Consider the following 9622-nt stretch of genomic DNA (forward strand, 5'->3'; position numbering starts at 1 on the left):
CTCATATTTTATTATAAAGGTGCTGTTGGAAGGACAGATTTTTTTTTTCAAGCAGACTAATTCTGCTTGCTTGGATATACAAAGGCATCTCCTTTGAGAGGAAATGTGAATTCTTGAACACATAAGGGTACAAAAGAAAAGCTCTCTGGCACTCTAGGAATCTTTTCTATTTATGTGACTCTATTTCTCACCTGATAATTATGGGGTTTTCTCTGTTACTCCATCATGTGTGTAGCATGCATACTAAGACCTGCAGGACCTATGGCAAGTAACATCCTCGTGTGCTCCTGAATTCTGATGAAGAAAGCAGAGAAAATCCTGTGAAGGAGGAGGATAACAGTATATTGGAAATTTAATGCTTGGGGGGGAAGGTGTTGTTTTGTTTGTTTTGTTGTGTTTGTCTGTGTTTTTTGTGGGTTGTTGGTTTTTTTTTTTTTTTTTTTGTTATATAATTAGTTCTAACATTTTCTGCAGCATTTCAGAGTTTCTTCATTTCTCAATATGCTGGAATGATGAATTCCATACTTTTTTTGGTGAAGTGAGAGAAATTGAAAGAAAATATAGCCAGAGTCTAATGATAAAAATCCTCTCTGTTGAAGCTCTTCATTACAGTACTTTTCAGAACAGAAAAGACAAACTGCTTTTGCAGTGGCACAAGTCCAATCTCAAACTAGAATCAATTGCTTTGCCAATGCTGAACACAAAGGATGTTCATTGTTTGCAAACTGAATTTTTCTTAGTGTGTGTGCACAAAACCAATGATCGTATTATTATTTTTTTCCTTTAGAGAAACCCCTGTAGTGAAAAAACTGCAGCTGATTCTGTGCTCCTCATCCTGGTTTGCAGGAAGGCTTCTTGCTTCACAGTGTGATTTCTTCATAATAGCTGCATGACAAAAATATGCCAATATTTTGAAAAAAACAACATCCAAAGTTATAACATGGTTGCTAATGTTAGCTACTTACTGCTGGGTTTTGGTTTCTTTTTTCCTTGAGGAAATAAATTTGCTTTTGTTCATATTGTTTTGAGGCTCACCTTGCTATGTACAGCCAACCTTTTTCTATGTCTGTCGCTCCTTCTATGTATATAAATTTTGATAGGAGTAGAGTGTCCCTTCCTGCAACAAGTAACTGCATTGTATTATGTTTAGCATCAACCATCTTAAAAATGAGGAAAGGATTTCTTCCCTTGTTATATTTATGCAATATCTGCCCCAGGGTCACTTTTTTCCCTGAAGCTTATGATCTTTTTTTCTAATATCTAAACATGTTTCTGGCTGACTTCTCCCTATTGCTGTGCCAACATTGTTTTTACATTCCTCTTTCCTCCTATCATACACTTTGTCCTTGGTATGTTTGCAGAGAGTAATCACATCCCTTTTCATGTCTTTTGACACTGAGCCAGAATCTGAAAATTTAATGTCATTATAGGGTGGCAAAAACTCACCCAGACATTCATGTTTAATCCACACAGTGGATATGGCATTTGTCTGGAGTCATCCTGACTCTGACTGCATCATTTTGTCCCTTAGGGACTGAACACCAGCGATGCTAATTTTGCGAAGATCTATTTATTTATTGGCCATATCCCTCCTGCATAGCATTGCCTTGGATTCCCTGACACAGAAAGCAGCTCCATGTAAGGGCACAGGCTCTACATGATCCATGGAAAACAGTCCCACTTGCTGACACGAGAGTGAAAGTAATGTAGATGCTGCATTGACTTATGTAAGTATTAAAGCTGCCTCATTTGCTTATTTGAATCTCGCCTCTTTACGCAACACCTCCCAGTTGGCTGCTGTTTCCTCAGAAGTCTTTGCAGCTGACAGATATGTTGTAAATTATTCTGTGGTTTGTGGAGGTGTTCAATATTGGTAATTTAAGCTGTACAACCTGTTTGTTATTGGTCATGTGGCACAGTTTTTCTTCCCTGAGTGAATGAGCTTAGCAGGTCAAAATTTTCTGTTGAATCCTCACAGGAAGTTATTTGAAAACTTTTTGCAGAATATGCAGAGTTAAAGATTTGCTGGCTCTTGCACATTTGCACTGGTATAACATGACCACAGAAATGCTGGTGGAAAGCTTAACGGGGGGTTGTGTATATAGTAGCACTAATTTGTTTTAGGGCATCCTACAGAAAATTACTTGCAGTATTCCTGAACAATTATGTCAATACATCAGCATAAAAGCTTCCCTTGACATTTGCTGATATGTATCTCAAGCTGACATGCATCTCTTCTGAGAATATTTGCTAAATATTTAACCCAGGGCTGTAATGAGAATTTCTTTCCTATGTGTTATATATTCTCATATATTTTCTGATATCTACTGTTACAGGATATTCCCTGGTTCTCTTGGTAAGATGTTTCACAGTATCAGTTATGACATTTTTCAAGTAAAAGAAGCAGCATACATTTTGTGAAGCATTCTGCTTTGCCTGTATTTGCAGATTTTTTTTGCCCTGCTTGTTCACTAATTGGCAGCGCTGAGTAATTTGTAATCTGTCTTCCCACTGAACCAGTGAGTGTTCTGTGTGTGTATGCATATGTTTACAAAGTCTTAGGATTCATCTATGTGGTAACAAGAACCAAAGGAAATAACTGCATTCTAATTAATAATATTTTGATTAAGGTCTATTTGTAAACCCTAGTTTTGATGTAATTTAAGCTGAAAAAAGAAATCACATTTAGCTGTACTAAAATGGCCCTGAAATCTCTGTCTCATGTTAACTACTGATGAAATGTTAAAGAGTGTGATTTACAGCTGATTTAATTGGATTGGTTTCATTTACCATCTAAACAAGCCCTCAAATGTTGCAGTGTTTACCACCTGTTGTGACTCATACCTTACAGAGATTTTTTGTTCACAGGCAGGAGAGTGTGCACTGTAATGAGAGAGGAAAAGGAGGACTATAAGTGTTCATCTCAGTTTGTGCATGCTTGTAAACTTGGCCCTGGAAAATTGTGAAGATTTTTCTAGAATTTTTGATAATTTTTAATATGTTGGTAGTGATTTCTTTTAGTTTCTGACAAGTAGTGCATTTACTTCTCATCAGCCAGGATAAGTAATGTGGAAAAAGGTTTCTTTGTTGTAGTTGTGTTATATAATGCTAGCTGTTCTTCTGCTGTTTCTTTACAGATCTAGGTCTTGTAACAGGTAGTGAGCAACTCTGATAAACAATCCTGAAAAATATGAAGGATTTTTTGGAAATTTACTTGGGAGTTGGATTTTTGGTGTTGAGTCTTTGCCATAGTCTGAGAGAAAGATACTTGAGAGAAAGGTATATACCAGAGGAATCCCATGAGATATTTTGGTGTAACCAGGTTGGACTGTTGACACAAGCGGTCACCCTGCTTTTCTCATAGTTTTCTCTGCAAAATGTAATAAGTTGAGTCTTCCTTTGCTAATTCCCTGCAATAATTCTGTCTTATTTGCCATACTGCAGAACAGGTGGGTCAAGGGAGATGATCCTTCCCTTCCCTCTTCTCAATCTGGGTTCCTCCAGAGCCTGGAGTTCTGGATCCTGCTCTGGAGTTCTGGATTCTGCTCTGGGCTCCCCAGTGTTAAGCAAAGGGTCATGAAGATGATTAAAGTACTGGAGTATATGATATTGGGAGAGGATGAGAGAGCTGAAACTTTTTACTCTGGACAAGTGAGAGTCTCAAGGGGCAGGTCTTTTCAATGTGCAAAAATATGTGATGAGGCAGTGGTAAAGAAGAGAAAACCAAACTCTTCTCGATAATGCCCAGTGTAAGAACAAGGGGTAATGAGCACAAACTGAAACACAGGAAACTCTGTGTAAACTTGAAAGACAACTTTTTTTTTGTATAAAACTGGTTGAATACTGGAACAAGCTCCCTAGAGAGATTGAGGAGCCTCCATCCTTTGAGTTACTCAAAACCTTACTGGACCAATCTCTCTAGTTGTCCCTGCTTTGGACACAGATGTTGTATTAGACAATCTCCAGAGGCCCCTTCACACCTCAGCAGTTCCATGAATCCCTCATTTTTGCACTGTTGTCTACTTAAGGTAAATTTGATTGTAGACTCTGGCAGATGCATGCTTTTATGAGGAAATTAAACTGAAACAACCATGAAAAAACAGCCTGATCTTAAAGTGAGATAGCTGAGGTCACAACACCACCAGCAGACTTGGGAAAATATATGTAAAGAAATGCAGCAACCCAAAAGTAGGAAGTTATCCTCCTTTCTCCAACACATTTCCCCTACTTATACCATCTTCTTCCCTCCGCTTTGACTCCAGGTAACTCTTTACTCTGTCACTTCTTCTTTTTGATGTTCCACCTTTCACTGCATATTCTCTCTCTGCAATGTTAAATATAACCAGCCCATTAGCCTCACCATTTTCTGCTGGGCCGGCAATCACAATTAAAATGTCCTACATTAGAGTCTGATTCAAGCAGAAAGCACTACTGGGACATGAGCTCAGTGGCAAAAGCAATGATCGAGGTTTCAACAGTGTTTTCTCACAACCTTGTTGCATTCCTGAGATGCTGAGAAATTGGATACCTTTAGGCACCAAATTCTGTCATCTTATTCAGACTTTAACTTCCTTCTTCGCTCCTTACATTTTCCCCACTACTTAGCCCCAAATTCCCTTTGTTCTCTAGGATGCCTTAATTTAATTACCACTTCCTTTATTATTTCCCAGCGTTCTTCAGAATTATGGATCTTTCTGTCTGCATACCAGTGCTCAGCTCTTAACCACCTCCTTATTCCATCCAGACTCAAGATGTAAAAATGGAACATATTATTTGGGTGGAGGTCTCTCTTACATGCTCATATGCTGTCATCAGTGAGCATCTCAAATTGCTTCATACATTGGTTTTCACAACATTCTTCTTAAATGGCTTCCAGCACCTCTGTTTTCAAGCTTTAGTGGATTCAAGATGCCAGATTAAATCAATGAATGGGTTTCTAAGACCCATGTGTTTATTGAGTTTTGTGCACTCCCTCTCATTAAGGTTGTTTGTCATCTTCTTGTACTCAGAATTGTTATGATTCATCTATAAGGTGAAGAGTAACCTAGATCATATCTGCCTACCTTGGACATATTCTCTGTTCTCCCAGTCTATCACTCCTCTCCTCTTCCATTTTTTCTAACTCTGGATGCATCTATCATATATTTTAATTTACAATTTATATATATTTTTAATATAGCTATATAGTTTATATTTCATAGTCTCTTTAAAATGCCTTATAATTGTTTTATTCCCCCAGAATGAACCCTCAGAATTTCAAAAAGCCAGACGCAGCTTTTAGGATGCCAAATGGAGTCTTTAATTGGATGACCCATTTGTGCCTGCAAGTAATCATGCTGATTCTCTGTACAAGCAGGTACAGAGGTACAAACTCTTCTCATACATAGAGACTGACGAGCCATTAGTAGCATTACTTGGCATTTTTGCTGGTTTTTGGTGGTACAGAGGCCATTAAGGAAGAAATCAATTCAATTTATAAATAGATTATGAATTCTACTGAAAAATAATCTGTCCATGTCCTCCTAATTCTCAGAACACTGAAGTTCTGTGCTGTTTGTTCTATATTAAAATAACACTAATTAAAAAAAAAAAAGCACAAGTTTTTGGGGAGAAAGACTTTATTATGTTTGTAAAAGTGTGTGTGTACTGGTGGTTTTAAGACATATCTTTCACTAAGAGAATATATTTACATTTTCATGCTTTTAAAGATTTTATTAGTATTTATTCATATTAGATAGGACATTGTGCCTGGCAATGTTGTCTCTATTTCGTGAGCCTACTGAATCCCAGAATTATTAGAATGTTCTCCAATCTCATGAGTAGCTTTTCTCTACAATCAGAGCCCATCATCACAGACTCCCTTTTCGATGAATTTTCTAGAGCCATCCAGAAATAAAAACTGTAATAGCTCAATCTCTTACTTGGAGCCTAAAAGCAACTTGTTCTGTCAGGTTAATAATGTGGAAGCCTTGTTTATACTTTTCACTTATCTTTTTTGGCAAAGAGGAGGCAAGAAAAGGTGGAAATTTTTTCTGATATCTCTAGAAACAGCAACATTTCTCATTTCATTTAGTAACAGCAAGGATTTCTGCTTCTGAAAGTTGTATCATGAGGAACATGCCCACTGACTAAATTTAAGCTAAATCTGTATTTCTTCCTCTTTGGGTTAGTCTACGCCACAGAAAATCATGGGGAGACTTGTGTTGTCTCAGAGACATGCAGGTGGAACGTGCAGTTAAGAGGGCATTGAAGGTAAAACCTGAAGTGCAAACAAATCTTGGTTATAAAGCTCATTGAAAGAAATTATAAAGATTTTAGATTTACACAGTGGTTTGCATCAGGATGCTGACAGCAATTAGATTTTGCATGCCTACCATTTTATAGCAGATTAATCCACTCTTTTTGGTCTTTTGAGTGGAAGGAGTAGTGTATAGAACTGAACTGAAATGATATAATTCTTGGTAGGACTGAAGATCCTGGAGAGAGGAGAACATGACTGTGGTGTGACATGGTGTATGTAGTTAGGTACATTTCGCCTTTCCACAAGCTTCCTTCTGAAATCCCTTTTGGCTTTTAGTTCTCCTCCGCAGGCAACTTGTAAACATTTCAGCAGAGATTACATTGCAGTGAATCTCTTTCAAATTTAGTGTGATTTGACCAAGTTAAATTCTGTTTCCAGTACTGTTTTAGATTTAGGTCAATTAATTGCAGCAATGATAAAATCAATGGAAGTTGCATGCAGAAAGGGAACACTAGAGCAAAGGAATGAACACTGTTGCAAATAATGGAGGTAATCATTGCCTGGCAAATGTAGTCAGAATTCTTCTGGACTAGAATTTATCCTGAACAATTCACTTAAGTTGCTTAAATCTTAGTTAAATAAACATATTTGAAATTGCAGGGGAATCCGACTGTTTACATCATCTTTGTAAACAATTGATTGTAACAGACCTCTTCTGAAAAAAAAAGATTTTATCTGTTTAAGGCTTCATCCTTCCTCAAAACTCTTGTAATTCTATTGTTCTTAAAGCTATTTAATTTTATCAAAACCAACATGGAAAATGAATGAGGTCTGCCAGTGGAAGAATGAGTTAGAAGGAACTGATCTATAGAGAATGCTTTTCTAAGAAGTATCGTTTGTCTCATGACTGTTCTCCTCAGCTAGAAAAAGCCAAACGGCCTACATGAAATTTCTTTATAAGTGAAACAGAAATAACAATAACAAGCAATGCTCTCTAAAATGTTTATATTTGTTGGTCTCACAATTATAGTATCATTATCTGGATTTTATAAAATGTTTTTGCAGTGCTGAAATAATCTTAAAATCATGAACACACACCTGTGCACAAGGTAAATGACATTATCCAAGGCATATCTATACTTTGTGGGTTTAATTATCAGGTTAAAGCAAACAGGCAAAATACTTCTTGTGAGCATATGCCTCTTCAGATGTCACTATGGTTGCTGATGAATCTTCTGTTGGTATCCTCGCTAAAAGTTGCTCCACTGCCAAGTTACAGAGAAACATGAAGTCCTACACATGAGATGCAAAAAAGTATTTAAAGGTTTTTGGGAATTTGGATTGCTTTTGTGGGTTGAGGTGTTTTTTGGTGGTTTTTTTGTTGTTGTTGTTTTGTTTTCTGTAGGATAATTTCTGCTGATTCAGTAAAGTTGTTGCTCTGGGTCAATGGTGTTGAGAATCTGAAAAATCCTTCTGATGGCTCTACTTTGTTCCTTTGTCCCTTCTATCTTCAAATCCATAAGTCACTCATGCTTCTGTTTTGTGAGGGGATTTATGGTTAAACAGTCTTTCAGGCTTGGAATTTGGCACATTAGACTCCTGTCCACTTGCATATGGGCAAGAGTAATGAGCTGCCTTTAATACAAGGTGGTCTTCAGACTTTTTAAGGTCTACAAAACAAACCTAAATTGCTTGTTAATTTGAGGGAAGCTGTGGATAGCAAGGCTGTCTGCAATTTTACTGTTTCTTTTAGTAGGGCTGGTTGTGGCCAGGTAAAGAAACATTGCTGCTTCAGGAACATATTTAAATCATCTACTCCTTTTTAGAAGCTGCCAGTTGCAAAGTCAGTCTTGTGTTTCATGTACATCTAAATGCTTCATTGACTCGTGCCAAGAGATGGAAACTAGCCTGCTTGTTTTAATACATTCCTGATGATTTTGATGGAAAATCTAAATGTGTGAAGAACACAAGATCCTGCCCACTAGCAGCCAAAAGGATACCATTTCACATTTGTTACTCTTGGAAATCAGGGGAAAAACAAACAAACCAAAAAACCCCAAACAAACAAACCCCAAACCCAACAAAACAAGTAAGAACAAGCTCTTGAAATTAGGAATAAACCAAGGAGGAAAAGCTGCAGTTAATATGAGAGCCATGCATCATTGAGATCTTCCAATTTTATGGAATCACAAAAGGGGTCTTGGAAGGTCCTTTTGTCCAGGCTTTCATGGAAGAGGGAGCCTAGATGACATTATCCATTACCCTGTTCAATCTTCTCACACAGCAAATTTTTCTGTTCCCCATACCCTGTAAGGGGGAGAGCTGAGTGGTGCTTCCTAGCCTGCTTCATCTGATTTCTGTGTCAGTGGCTTTTGATCTGGTAGTAATTCTTTTTTTATTGCATGTTTTTATATTAGACGCTTAGCTTTTCTTTGTAATTAGACATCGTGATTATAGTATCCTTTTATATTACACTGGAGTGCTCCTTTAATGCAGAAATCAAATAAACAAAACACTTAAAATACAGGAAAAAATTACAACAGTAATGCTTGGGTCTGAAGGAGCAAAGAATTGGGAAAAACCAAGTTGTAGTTATTGCTTTTGGCATCAGCAACACAGTTCATATTTTTTATTATCCTCCAAATTAGGTTTATTCATTTATTACAATTCAGTCAATGAATTAAATATAAAACCAATCCAGATTTTTAAAGACAGACATGTGTTGTAGTTAAACACAACTTTTTTGTTCTTTTTCAAATGCTGAAAAACATTTTTCTTCTCAGTGTCAATGTTTTCTGAGGAAAGGGTTATGTAGGGTGAGGACTGAACACTCAGGGCAGAAGAATAAGTAGTAGAGTATTTAATAGCACAGAGCAGGGCCGTGCTATTCCTCCATGGCAGCATCCACACAGTGATCAGCAGTCTAACGCCTTCTCTTTATCTAAGGAACAACACATTTATTCCACGTGGTCCCATCTGGGAGTTTGCTTCAGAACAGTATTACCTTCCTCATGATAAGAATCTCTGCTTGTGAAATTATTTTGGAAAAAGGCCATCTGCTAGGGAAAATAATAATAAAAAAATATGAATCCATGATTCAGATAATAAAACTTTGATTACTGCTCTCTTAGGAGGATGGATGAGGAAGCAGCGGTCCAAGGAGCCGTCCCTGGAATATGTTTTAGAACAAGCTGTTGGGATTGACTGTAATGTCATGCAGAGGCTTGTTGTGTGAAGTATACCACTCAGTTGGCTCCCAGGGAAGGAATCAGATCTCCTTCACCAGCCTTGGCTCCAAATGACTCCTGAAGGGGGTGTGGGTAGTGAGGAAAGAGATTCCTTCCTGATACAGGCACAATCAGCTCTTGGTGGCATCTAGTG

The 9622-nt window shown here is 37.5% G+C and overlaps 1 long non-coding RNA gene across 1 annotated transcript in view; it reads left to right on the forward strand.

Moving 5' to 3' along the window:
• Nucleotides 1-1605: 1605 nt before the first annotated feature.
• The window catches only part of LOC143695779 (uncharacterized), a 34308-nt gene continuing 26291 nt past the window's right edge, over nt 1606-9622 (forward strand). Inside the window, exon 1 of the long non-coding RNA XR_013185317.1 lies at nt 1606-1727. This is a non-coding gene — a long non-coding RNA (uncharacterized LOC143695779). The remainder of the gene's footprint in view (nt 1728-9622) is intronic.

The sequence above is a fragment of the Agelaius phoeniceus genome, chromosome 1, assembly GCF_051311805.1.
Source record: "Agelaius phoeniceus isolate bAgePho1 chromosome 1, bAgePho1.hap1, whole genome shotgun sequence".
NCBI lineage: Eukaryota > Metazoa > Chordata > Aves > Passeriformes > Icteridae > Agelaius > Agelaius phoeniceus.